The sequence below is a fragment of the Petaurus breviceps genome, unplaced genomic scaffold, assembly GCF_028583685.1.
Source record: "Petaurus breviceps papuanus isolate PSGF00001 unplaced genomic scaffold, PetGlider_PUasm1.0 90510, whole genome shotgun sequence".
NCBI classification, from domain to species: domain Eukaryota; kingdom Metazoa; phylum Chordata; class Mammalia; order Diprotodontia; family Petauridae; genus Petaurus; species Petaurus breviceps.
In genome coordinates, this window is record NW_027187267.1 from 3,510,823 (window position 1) to 3,524,369 (window position 13,547).

Sequence of the window (13,547 nt, forward strand, 5' to 3'; positions counted from 1 at the left end):
ACACACACACACACGCACGCGCGCACACACACACACACACACACACACACACACACGCACGCACGCACGCACCATTCTCCTATAAGATGGGCTACTTGGCTGCAGGGGAGATAAGGAGAGGTCCAAAACGTAGCTAGAAGAGAGGGTTTGTAAGAAGCATCCTTCTGCTCTAACCACCACTGCCCCGCCCCCTCCCCCATGGTGTAGTAATCCCATCCCCAGCCTGTCTCCACCCTCTGAAAAGCTAAGGAATGAAGCCCCTAAGGGGCTATATTCCTAGGATCCTTGGCTGGGAGGGGAGGTAAAGCCTGGCTGCAGTTAAGGCTGGAGTTGGGGGTTTGGGGAGGGGGTAGTGGCGTCAGTTGGTGGGCCCAGGAGCAGGGGAGGAGTTGAAGGGGAGGGTTCTCTGTCCTTGTTTCACTCTCACTTGGGCTTTTTCAAACCTTGCCCCAAGTCGAGAACAACGCCTCCCTGGCTAGCTCTGATCGACTTCTCCCCCAACTTTGGCTCAGGTCAGAATTTGAATTCTAACTGCATTATAAAGCCACACATTCAGGAGGGAGGATACTGGCAGCCTAGCTCTGGTGATTAATTTGCTTATAAAAAAAAAAACATTGGGAGCCACAGCCAGCCTTCCGGCTTAGCTTGGGAAGCCCCTAGAGTCCTGCAGTTTGGTGGGCTGAAGGGCTGGGTGGAAATGCACTTAATGATGTACGGAGCAAACTTTGAGGGAAGAAGAGAGTTGCTTCAGGGGTTTCAGTAGAGACCCTGTGAGCACAGTCCTTGGGTAATCAGACTAGCTGTTGTGGGGAGCCAAGCCAATGAAAACATCAGGTGGGGGAGGGAAGGAAAAACAGGGGAAAGATAAAAGGTGAGGTTTAGTTAGGGCAGAGGGATGTGGTTTCTTTGTTGATATTCAAGGTTTTGTTTAAGTAAATACAGTTCTTTCTAGCTATGTGATTATCCACCAGGCAACTTCCTACCCTGAGCCTCAGTTTCCAAAAATGTAAAATAACTGATTTGGACTAGATGGGGATCTTCTAGCTATTCTATGATCCATTAGTCTTGTGGGTATTCTCTGGTCCATTTTCTGTGAGTGCCCCATCTCTCTCGTTACACTGGGAGTTTTCCAGGGCCACAGTCTCTTCTGTCTTCCAGATCAAGGGCTCTTAACCTGAGGCCCCTGAATTTTTTTTAATAGATAACTATTTCAATAGAATTCATTTCCTTTGTAATCTTATGTATCTTATGTATTTAAAAACATCATTCTGAGAAGCGTTCAGTGGACTTCACCAGACTGTCAAAAGGAACAGAAAAAGATTAAGAACCGCTAGTCTGAATTGGCCTTTTGACTCCTCCAACCCCCATCTCCAACTAGTCCTTCCAAGTAGGGTTTCTGTTTGAATCATCTAAAGGAAATTCCAAAGAATAGATCAGGCCTGCTATATCTAAGCTCTAGACTGGGAGTCAGAAGGCCTGAGTTCAATTCCTTCTTCTCCTATTAATCATGTGATTTGAGACAAGTCAGTTTCCTTTATCTGGACCTGTTGGTTCAGCTGTAAAATGAGGGGATAGGACTAGATGTACATTAAGATACTGATATATCCCAAGGGAAGGAAGGTCACCTCTCCTTCATATCTTCCATTGGGGCATCTCAGTCAAGACCAGTTTCTGTAGTCCTCATAACTCATGTCTCGTACAATGACAACCCTTCAAATATTTAAGAACAGCCATCTGGTACACCCTGAGTCTTCTTTTCTCCAAGTTATCTTCATTTCTTTCAAGCATGGACTTATGATTCTTCACAAACCAGTTCACCCAGTATTCTCCTTAAACTCTGGCTCCCAAAACTGAACACAATACCAGACCCTGGATGGAGGACAGAGAACCATCAGACTCCTAATTCCTGAAAGCTTCATTGTTGTTGTTCAGTCATTCAGTCCTGTCTGACTCTTTGTGATCCCATTATGGGATTTTCTTGGCAAAGATACTGGAGTGATTTGCCATTTCCTTCTCCAGTAGATTAAGGCAAGCAGAGGTTAAGTGACTTGCCCAGATCACAAAGCTAGAAGGTATCTGAGGTCATATTTGAACTCAGCTCTTCCTGATTCCAGGCCCACTACTCTATCCACTGAACCACCTAGTGACCTTCCTGAAAGTTATGCCTCTCTTAATGGAGACCAAGATAATATTAACCACTGTATCACACTGCTGACTCACCTTGAGTTTGCAGACCAGTAACCCCTCCCTTGTCCCCCATCTTTTTCCAGACAAATTGCTGTCTCAACAAGCCTTCCCATCCTGTATTAGTGACATTGATTGAACTCAGGTGTAAGATTTTGTATTTACTTTCACTAAATTTCCTCTTACCAGATCCAGGCCCACACCTGTAAAGACCTTTTGGCATCCTGGCTTTGTCATTTAGTGTATGAGCTCTCTTTCCCAAGCCATCTCAGTCATCTGCAAATTTGATGAGCCTGCCACCTATGGCTTTCTCCAAAGCACTGACAAAAATGTTAACCTTCATAAAGTCAAGAGCCAATGATTCCTGGGGCCCTTCACTGGAGACCTACTGCTGAAACTCTTAAATACTAGTCTGACCAACCAGTTCAGAATCTATCTAGATAGCATGGAATATGCCCTAGAATCCTTCCATTGGAAGGGCTCCAAAGCCCTGCCTCTTACCCAAATTGTACTAAAACTTTGTACTGAAATTGTACTTGAAAAAAATTGTCTCCTTTTTTCCCCCCATAAAATTCATTTTCTATTACCCATCCTAGTATTTTAAAACTTAAAAAAAAAAAACCTTATGCCTCCCTTAAATCCTTCCTGCTGCAGCCTTAGAACATAGTCCTAGGGAACAGTTTCATATCCTTGGGGTCTCAGACAGGGATCGGAGGTGGGGAGAAGAGAAAAGAGACTAAGAGAAAGTAGGGGCTTTCAGGAAAGAATAGAAAAGTTTGGAGAAAAGAGACAGAAGTAGAAAGAAGGAAGGGAAGGGCACTGAAAGGCTGAAGCCGGGGATGAGAGAAACAGAAGGATGTGGGGTTATCAAAAAGGCAATGAAGTCAGGGGAAAGAAAGCGTAGGAGGGAGTGAGGGAAAGAGGAAATAAAAGTAAAGGATGCAGAAAGGAGAAGGTTCTGATTTTAGAAGTGGGAGACTGGGGTGCAGAGTTTCTCCATGTGTCCTGAAAAATTGTTTCCACATGTTCTGCCTGTGCCCATGGGGTGGTAACCCAGCTTGGCTGCTTCTAGGCTTCTCTGTTCCACCTTCACCCCAACAAGCCTCAAAGGCTCTCACAGGCCAGTTGGGTAAACTGAACCCCACCTCCACATGCCTGGCACACACTTCCCCCACCAGGCCTACGTGACCAGCTTGGGCCCTGGGGCTGGGACACTGTCGTTAAGATAAGGGCAACAAGGAAAAACTGCTAAAGTCAGGAAATTGCATAGCCTAGTTCCCCTGGCAACCCAAACTCAGTCCCCAAACAGCAGTGGGTGGGGAAGCTCCCTGCTCAGCTCTCACTTTCCTCTGAGGAGGCCTCAGTCCCCTGTTTCCTTGCATACCTCAGTCTCCCCACCTGAAAGTTGGAGGGCATTCTCTGAGGAATTACCCTGGGCCTTCTCATCTTCTAGATTTTAAACTCTGAGCAAATATGTTAGATTTGGGTCATCCCTGGTCCTGGTAAACTTGAGGGAGAGTTCTGGGTCCCCCAGCAGATGACAACTCAGTCTGTTGGATAGGTGGGTGGGAGGCTGTCTATTGATGGGAAGGGGGTGACCCAAACCTGACTTGCCCTCCCCTCCTCACCAAAAGACAACTAGATCCCTGGGGGTTCTAACCAATCTCATCCCTAGGAGTTCTTGGCAGGACCACCCCATATACAAAGGCAGGCCATCTGGGAATGATTTCATGGAACACAGGGAAGGAATCCCCTCCCCCAGCTGCTCTCCTTGTGTCTTGATTACCATCCCTCCCCAGAAAGAAGCTTTCTGTGGCAGCATCACTGCTACCCCTCTCCCTGCATTGTCCCCCTCCCTCCAAAACTACCATCCTGTTGTTTGTCCCAGCCTTCACACTTTTCCTTGTAGCTTTGACTTTTTTCTTCTCCTGTGCCTCAGCCTCCACCCATTAAACTACACACACACACACACACACACACACACACACACACACACACAAACCCCACAACTATATTCAGTTCAGCTGAAGACCGAACTCCTGCTAGTCATTGTACAGTAAGGTCCAGGGTCTTGAGAGGGCAAGATTGTGGCCAGTACAAACCCCTGACTACTATAAAAATAATTCAGCACCAGCCTAAAGTCAGAATATCAGGGCTGTTGTGGTTCTCTAGTTAGGTGAAGTTGGCCACATCACCTCATTTCTCTGGGCTTCATTTCCATGATCTCTATATAACCAGCCAACAAGCATTTATCAAATACTATGTGCCAAGTACTGTGATAAGAGCTGGGTATACAAAGAAAGAAAAACCACAGCCCTCAAGAAGTTTGTTGTTTGTCCTTCATTCTTGAAGAGGACCATGACATCAGGAAGGTGATGCCATGACTTGCAAGTGAATTGGATTTAAGTGAGGGAGGGCTGTGCAAAGTCACCAGCTCTGCTCTTCTCTGGAACCATCTGGGTCCAGTGGCAAGATATAGATCACGATGACTGGAGATGGCCCCTGTGCTCAAGGAGTTCACATTCTAATGGAAGAAGATAATACATAAAGGGGTACTAGAAAGGGGTATCGGGGAAGCCAGGTGGCTCAGCGAGTAACAGCACCGGCCCCAGTGTTGGGATGACCTGGGGATCGAATCCGGGCTCAGATACTTAGCACCACACCCAGAAATAACTGGTCGTATAACCTTGAGCAAGTTACTTAACCCCAATTGCTTCTAAATAAATAAATAAAAGAAAGGGGTATCACATGAGGGAATGGTGAGGAGATGGTTGGGATTTGGGGGGAGATGGTTGGGACTATACCGCACCTTAACAAAATGGAGGTAAGATAAGGCAAAAACTCACCTATTAGAGCTGGGGAATTTAGGAAGTTAGTTTAGGTGGTCCCTGAGGTCACTTCTAGCACTAAATCTGTCATCTCAAGGACACAATGCAAAATAGTAAATCATAAACATGCCTCAAGCAGCTGCAAGGCCACAGTCTTCTAGACTCTGGAAATCAACGAGACATGAAATCAAATCTGGACAACAAATTCTAGCACACATGCAGCCTGAGACTGGCTGATTCTGCTTGGCCATGCCCCTCGAAGTGAGCAATGCAGTGTGCAATGCAGTTCCCAGCAATGCAGTTCCTAAAGGATGTTCAAGGCCTCCTTTTCATAGGACTTGTCATTGGTGCAGACACAGAAACCCTGGAGTTATAGTCCTGATGGCTCAGGATCATGAAATGCAGGATCTAGTGTGAATAGAGACACAGAAGGTCTGGGGATTTGTTTGATCACTGAGAGATGCCTCTGACTATCTAGCCCCTCATGGAGCTAATCTAGAATTTGCAGCCAGCCTAGACAAGTTCCAGCATCTCATGTTCCTATCCTTTTCCCCGTGGGAACAGTACCACCTCTCTGTTGTTGGCCTCTCCTCCTGTGGTCACCTCCAGTCCTAATTCTTGGGGCTGGGGCTGGGCCTGGGAGAATTGGGGAGGAGAGGATTATATCTTTACATATCCAAATGAGGGAAGTGGTGCTACTACTCACCTATAAGAAGGGACTTGGAGGAGACAGAATCAGAATTATTAAACAGGTAAAAGTTGGAAGGGGGTAGATTTCTGCTCAATATAAGGAAAAAATTCCTAACAATAAGAGCATTCTATAAGTGGAATGGACTGCCTCAGGGGAGCTAGGTGGCACAGTGGTTAGAGCCCTAGGCCTGAAGTCAGGAAAAGTGTTCAGATCCAACCTTTGACATGTACCAGCTGTATGACCTTGGGCAAGTCACTTAAACTTCTATCTGCCTCAGTTTCCTCATCTATAAAATGAGGATAATAATGGTACCTACTTCCCAGGGTTGTTGTGAGGATCAAATGAGATAACATTTGTAAGCACCTGGCACATAACAAACACTTAATAAATGCTTATTACTCTCTCCCTACCCCCCTTCCTTTTAAATGGATGCCAGTTAGCTATTTGTTAAGTAGGTCATAGGGGAATATTGTTTGATCTGATCAGAAATGGACGATGCTATCTCAGGCTTTGTTTCTGTTCAACTCTTTGTGACCCCTTTTGGGGTTTTCCTGGCAAAGATACTGGAGTGGTTGCCATTTCCTTTTGAGTGGTTTGTCATTTCCTTTTCTAGCTCATTTTACAAATGAGGAAACTGAGGCAAGCAGGGTTAAGTGACTTACCCAGGGTCACACAGCTAGTAAGTGTCTGAGGCCAGAATTGAACTCAGATCCTTCTGTCTCCAGGGCTTTCACTCTATCTATTGCACTGCCTAGCTGCCCAGCATCTCAGGTACCTTCTGTCTTTTACACTGATGTTACTATGTAGCTCTGTGAATGCCAGTTGCCAGAGCAAGATAAGCTATTCTTTTCCCAGCTCTTTTCTCCCCACATTTCTTCCCCAGATGTCCCACTTCTATAAAACTGGTTTTACAGACACTTAACACACACACACACACACACACACACACACACACACACACGCCTAGCTGTGTGACCTTGGGCAAGTTACTTAACCCCAATTGCCCTCCAAAAAGAAAAGCAAAAAATCTCCACTGTTTTCACCTTGACCCATCATCCCTCTCTTCCAAGATGGCTAAGGGTTGGTCAGTCCCAACAAAATGATCATAATAGCTCAGATTTATCCCAAACTTTTAAGTTTATAATTATTTTCTTACAACAATAATTTGATATTAAAACCAAGGGAGGCATAACTGTTTGCTTCTGTTATGGAAGAGCTCCAGACCTGGGACCTATGAAGAATTCCTAAAGATCAGTAAATCCATCAATGAAAATTTGTTAAGCTCCTACTGTATGTAAGATATTGTGCTAGGAGCTGACAGAAAAACAAAAATGAAAATGAAAGTCATTAGCCTCAAAGAATTTATATCCTACAGAGGGAGCAGCTACATGTTACAGTGGGACTTGGTATCAGGAAGATTCAATTTTTATTTCTTTTTCTTTGGAGACAGTCAGGGTTAAGTGACTTGCCCAGGGTCGCACACATAATTGTCTACTGTCTGAGGCTAGATTTGAACTCTGGTCCTCCTGATTGCAGGGTGTAATGGGAATGTAAATTTTAAAGATCTTCTCTGCCCCTAGGCTAAAGTGTACCTGGAGCCTGGGGTGGGAGGCTTGTTTTTCAGTAGATACTTCTTGATTGGCCAGTGAGTCAATAAGGTTGTTACATTCTCTGGGCCAGGGGAAGGCTATATAAGCCCTGATGTGTAGCTTTGTTTTGGGGCTCACTTTGAGAAGTGTTCTGTGATTTGATCTGGATTCTGGGAAGCTGTTGTTAAGAGCACCCCCTCGGCTTTGAAAAACCCAGATGTTGATTTGGTATGGATGTAATGGTTGGACAGTTTGGAAATCTGTCTACTTGATCTGTTTCTGTCTTGATAATTCTGTCTATATTCTGAAGTTCGGGGTGCTGACCTTTTTCCCCTGAACTAGGTAAATGATACATATCTGACTGATTAAAGTAAGCTTGTTAACCCATTTTGAGTTGCTTTCCTTTAACAAAGCAGATCTAAGAATCTGTGTTGGCAGACACCCTGGGGATGCTGGGGTGCTTGCTGCTACACAGGGCCAGAGCTCTATCCTCTCTGCCACCTAGCTACCCCATAAGGATCTATTTCAAATCTGGCCTCAGACAACCACTAGCTATGTAACTGAGTAAATCACTTAACTGTTGTCTGCTTCAGTTTTCTCATCTGTAAAATGGGGATAATAATAGCACCTACCTCCAAGGATTATTGAGAGTATTAAACAAGTAATATTTGTAAGCACTTTGCAGACCTCTAAAGTACCATATAAATGCTAGCTAGGTTTTAGGCAGGCAACATGTTCATACTTATACAAAATAATTACAAGGTAGGTATAGAGAAGAGGCACAAGGAATTGGTGGAATCAGGAAAGGAAGTCATGTTGGAGACAGCATTTAAACTGAGCTTTCAAGGAAACTAGAAGCATTGGAAGAGGCCGAAGTAAAGTGTGTGGAGTGGGGGCAGTGAATTCCAGGTGCAAAGACATGGGAGAGGGAGATGGAATTTCTTGTGTGAGGAAAACCAAGGCAGCCCCTTTGGTTGGATTATAAAGTGTATAAATGGGGGAGGAGAAGATGTAACATAAACTTGCAAAGGTAGAATGGAAATAGGTTGTGAAGGGCTTTAAATAACTGAGGAGCATATATTTTTTACTAGAGGTAATAAAGAATAGCTAGGTGGTGCCATAGTGCACAAAGCACTGGGCCTGGAGTCAGAAAGATGAGTCTTCCTGAGCTCAAATCTGGCCTCAGACACTAACTAGCTATGTGACCTTGGGCAAGTCATTTAACCCTGTTTGCTTCTGTTTCCTCATCCATAAAGTGAGCTGGAGAAGGAAATGGCAAGAAAGAGGCACTCCAATACTTGTGCCAAGAAAACTCCAAATGGGGTCATGAAGAGTTGGACATGACTGAAACGACTGAACAATGAAATAAGGATCCACTAGAAAAGGTGAATGACATGGTCAGACCCACTATTTCGGCAGCTGGATGGAGGATTACTTAGAGAGCAAAGGCACTTATGACAGACTGTCTCAATAAGCCAGGTAAGAGATGAAGAGGCCCTGAACTAGGGTGATACTCACACAAGTAGAGAGAAGGGGCCAGATATAGGAGACAGGACAGAGGTAAAATCAGCCTGACTTGACAGCTGAGTGACTATGTGGAATGAGGAAGAGTAGAGTCTAGGACAACTATGAGACTGAAAACCTGGTTGACTAGAAAGATGGCAGTACCTTCAACAGAAATAGGGAAGTTGAGAAGATAAATGAGTTTGAATTGAGAGGTTGGGGGAAGATAATGAATTCTGTACTGGGCATGTTGAATTTGAGATCCTACCATATAATAGAAGTAGTAGTGATGGGCCTCTGGAGGTCAGGAGAGAGTAGGGTGAAATACATAGATTTGGGAGTCATCTACATAGAGATGATAGTCAAACCTTGGTTAATTGATAATACTAATGAGAGAGAGTGTACAAAAAGAAAAGTTTAGAGCCTTGGTATATACCCACAGATGAAGAAAAATTTGTTAACAGGGACCTCAAAGGGTACAATGGAGGGTGAGGTTTTTAGATGTTCTTGATTGAGCTCATTGCATCAAACCTGCCAACAGCACAGAACTTCCTAAATGATATCCATGATCATTCAAAAGAATCTGGCCTGGTTATGCACACAGGAAAAACTAAGTGGATGAAAAATGTCCGGTGTGCAAACTATGATGTACAGTTGGATGGAGAACTTATAGAGCTCCTTTATCACCATGTATGCCAATGTGTATATGTGTATACATACACATATACACACATACATATATATATACTTGCGTATGTGTATAGTGTATATAAATATGCTTCTTTCCAAAACAAAGTCTCCTCTTTTTCATACTAGTATTTTTCTAGTGATGTTATGTGGTTTCAATTCATGGAAAACCATAGTCTTTGAGGATTTAAAACTGAAAATTATCCAAAGGCAATTAGTAGCGTTTATAGCAAGCATAAGAATGCTATAATATATTACAAATGAGAAATTACATTTGAGAAACTGTGTAAAGGATGACTTTAAAGAAATATATGATAAAAAAAAAAGTTGGGCTCATTCACAAGAATGAGAGATAATTGATGAACAGGTAGATGTCATATTCAGCTGATATCCATTGATGTTGCAAGAACTTGAGGAAAGCCACCAGCACCTTAGATGGACCCTCTGATGGATGAAAGCAACCCATTTTACAGATGAATAAACAGGCCAACCAAGGCAAAATTACTTAGTAATGATCACTCATGTAGTGTGAGAGCCAGGATTTGAAGTTAGTGCCAATTCAACTCAACAAACATGAATTCAGGATTCCTGTCTCCAAATCCAGCATTTTCCCATGCATTGTATAGATTCTCCAATGGAGAGAATTGCTATTCCCCTCTAGGCTCGGACTGATACCTGACCTCTGAACTTTTTTCTGATCTCTACGACCCTCACCTGATAACTGCTGCTCTTGGGGGAGCATCCTTACATCCAAGTTCAGAAGCTATCTGGAAGGCAGAGCCAAGTTGGCAGAATAGTGAGGAGAAGTGTCATAAGAAACCCCATAAAAAAATTTCCATCGAATATACAGTATCTAGAAAACTCACCAGACCAAATCCAGATGGAGAGACCTTAAGAAAAAGCCACAGTAAGTCATTTTTTTCCAGCCCAGATTGGCATAGGGAGACAAAGAGGTCCGTGGGCACTGGCTCTGGCCAGAGCATGGACCACAGAGCATTCCAGTGCAGGAAAAGGCTGTGCACCAGGGCAAAAGGTGTTCCCAAACCTACATGGGGCATCATGACCTTGATCAGGGTGTATGCCAACTACAGCAATACTACTAACTACTACTAGGTCACAGATCCAAGACAGACCAAGAAGGGCACCTGCATGGAGAAATAGCTTTCCTGGGTAAGGAGTAGTCCAGGGCCCTGAGCAAGGAGTAGTCAAAGGTCTGGGGTTCCATATCAAAAGAGGAACTAGTTCAGAAGTAAGCAACAGTGAATCCCCAAAAGTAACTTGGACCTCAGAAGCAGAGCAGTGTTTCAGCTGCAACTTCCCACCAGTCTGAAGCCTACAGAGGAATAACCAGGGCAGGAATGCCAGACCAAAGGAAAGTCTGCAATTCTGCCCACATCTAAAGCCAGAGTTTCCCAGATGGCTGATAGAAGCTGAGACTAGCAGCATTGTATATTTACTTAAATCCAAATTCAGGTCAGGAATTTGCAGAGCTCAGGCCAAAGGGACAGTGATCAGACCCTGGATCAGACTACTGATACCTTACAGGTCTCCGGTGTGAGCTGTCCTTGAGATCCTGGAATAACACAGTTAATACAGCTGAGACCTTCATTCTAGAAGAGTGCAGAACCTCGTCCTAGAATCAAGTACGAAGTCAGGAAGTAGGTTAGAAGAATGAGCAAGTAGAATACATCCGGACAGTGTGGAATACTGCTCTTGAAAAAGGTGTGCAAGCCTTCAAGAAGTCTGAATGGTGCTATATTTAGCATGCCCACTATCCATCACTTAAGAAATACTCTGCATGTTAATACATATATACATATAGAATCGCATTAATTCATATATACATACTGAATTGGCCTCATCGGCCCATAGGTTTAGAATAGATTTCATCTTACCCAATTCTTCCATTTCACAGATGAGAAAACTGAGGTCTAGAAAGAATAAATGACTGGCCTGAGATCATATAACAAATATTCTAGACTGGGCTTGAACCCAGGTCTTCTGGCTCTAAATCCAGGACATTTTCTACTTGGGACCCAAATTGGGGAAATGCCTTTCCAGGGTCACCTAACTAGTGAATGGCAGGGCTGGGATTCTGCCAAGGGCTTCTAACACTGTCAAGTACTGTTTCCACTACATTCCTATTGCCTCTCACCTCCTGTGGTCACTACCTATTATCTTCTATTACTCACTCTCCCCCTACTCCTGTGCTTAATAACTCTCTTGGTCAGAAAGTTATTCCTTCCTTATATTTCTGAAACTACATCTCTCTAGACACAACCTCAGTCCATTTCTTCCTAATCTGTTCCACCAATGGGTAATCAACATTTGTCTACTTAGAGATTTTCCTTTTTTTTACTGCCAGCCTTTCCATCTTCAAGTTTAATCTCAAGTACCCTAACTCTCCCTTCCACACCCTGCTCCTCCCAGCTCTGTCCTGCTTTTTGCTGTGACTCAAGTCCTTTGCCAAGTTCTCCACACCCTTCATAAACTCTATGTAGACACTGGAAGGGGACACATTGTTCTGTGGAGCACCATGCGGAAACATACACAGAGATTTGCATGTCGTGCTTACATGGTTATATGCCTGTGTGCTCACACACATCTATGTATGGACATATGACCCAGGCACTGTACTTGGACAATGCAGAGCGCCTCTGCAGACACATATAGATCACTCCCCCCCACCTCCCTCTCTACCACTTACCTTACCCACCCCCCACCAGCCCAGTACACATACAATGCACTCATAGGCACATACATTCTGGGTGAGGCTGCTTCTTCCCCAGAACTTCACTTGGCCCAAATCTTATGCCTGCTCCACCACCAAAGTGTGATTTTTCCAGTCTGTAGAAGTGGAAAATGAGTCAATGTGCTGGGGTGGGTGGCCACTGGCCTCACCCTCTCCTTCCTTTTCTCTTAGCCTTAGTCAGGGTTCCACTGTTCACACCTGCAGAAACTTCTGCACACACACAGACCTACACACCCAAAATGCATACAAACACCCTGAATACATAGACCCACTTAGCACACACTCATTCATCATCCTCTTCTCCTCACACCCAACTCCTTGAGGTTAGAGACTATCACTCTTCATCTTTGTGGTCTCCATTGCCCACAGTAGGTATTTAAAAAATACCTTTTTGAGATGGATTTAATTCAGTTGGTCAAGTTTCCAAGGTCTGCCTTTCTTTATGTTCTCAAAGTATGAATTAAGGACCCGTGGGGATTCCCAAGACCTTTTCAAGGTGGTCTGTGAGGCCAAAACTATTTTCTTAATAATACTAAGATATTATTTGCCCATTAAAATACTCCTTCCTTTTCCAATTTGTGTGGGGACAGATTTTCTTTTAAAACAACCAAATCAACACACTGAATACAGACACAGATTATGGGAATCTTGGAGTCTTCTATTAAGCTAGTCATTAAAAGAAATTTGTAAAAATATGTGAAATAATGCCACTCTTCTCACTATTTTTTTAATTTTGAAACATACACACATATTCATTAAAAATATGTTATGTGGGGGTGGCTAGGTGGTGCAGTGAACAGAGCACTGGCCCAGGAGTCAGGAGAACCTGAGTTCAAATCCTGCCTCAGACACAACACAAAACTAGCTGTGTGACCTTGGACAAGTCACTTTACCCCAATTGCCCTACCTTTCCCCCTCCAAAAAGAAAAGAAAAAGAAAAATATGTTAACATGTAATGGGTTTATTATAATTATTTTTAAAATAACTTGAATATTCTTTAATTTAATCAATTTCATTTTTAATGTTGTAATTATTTTTTTTTTAAGCAATCAGGGTTAAGTAACTTGCTCAAGGTTACACAGCCAGTTATTTCTGGGTGTGGTGGTGAGTGTCTGAGCCTGGGATTCGATCTCCAAGTCGTCCCAACACTGGAGCCGGTGCTCTTACTCACTGAGCCACCTGGCCGCCCCTAAGCAATTGGGGTTAAGTAACTTGCTCAAGGTTACACAGCCAGGTGTTTCTGGGTGGGTGCTAAGTGTCTGAGCCCGGGATTCGATCTCCAGGTCTTCTCAACACTGGAGCCGGTGCTCTTA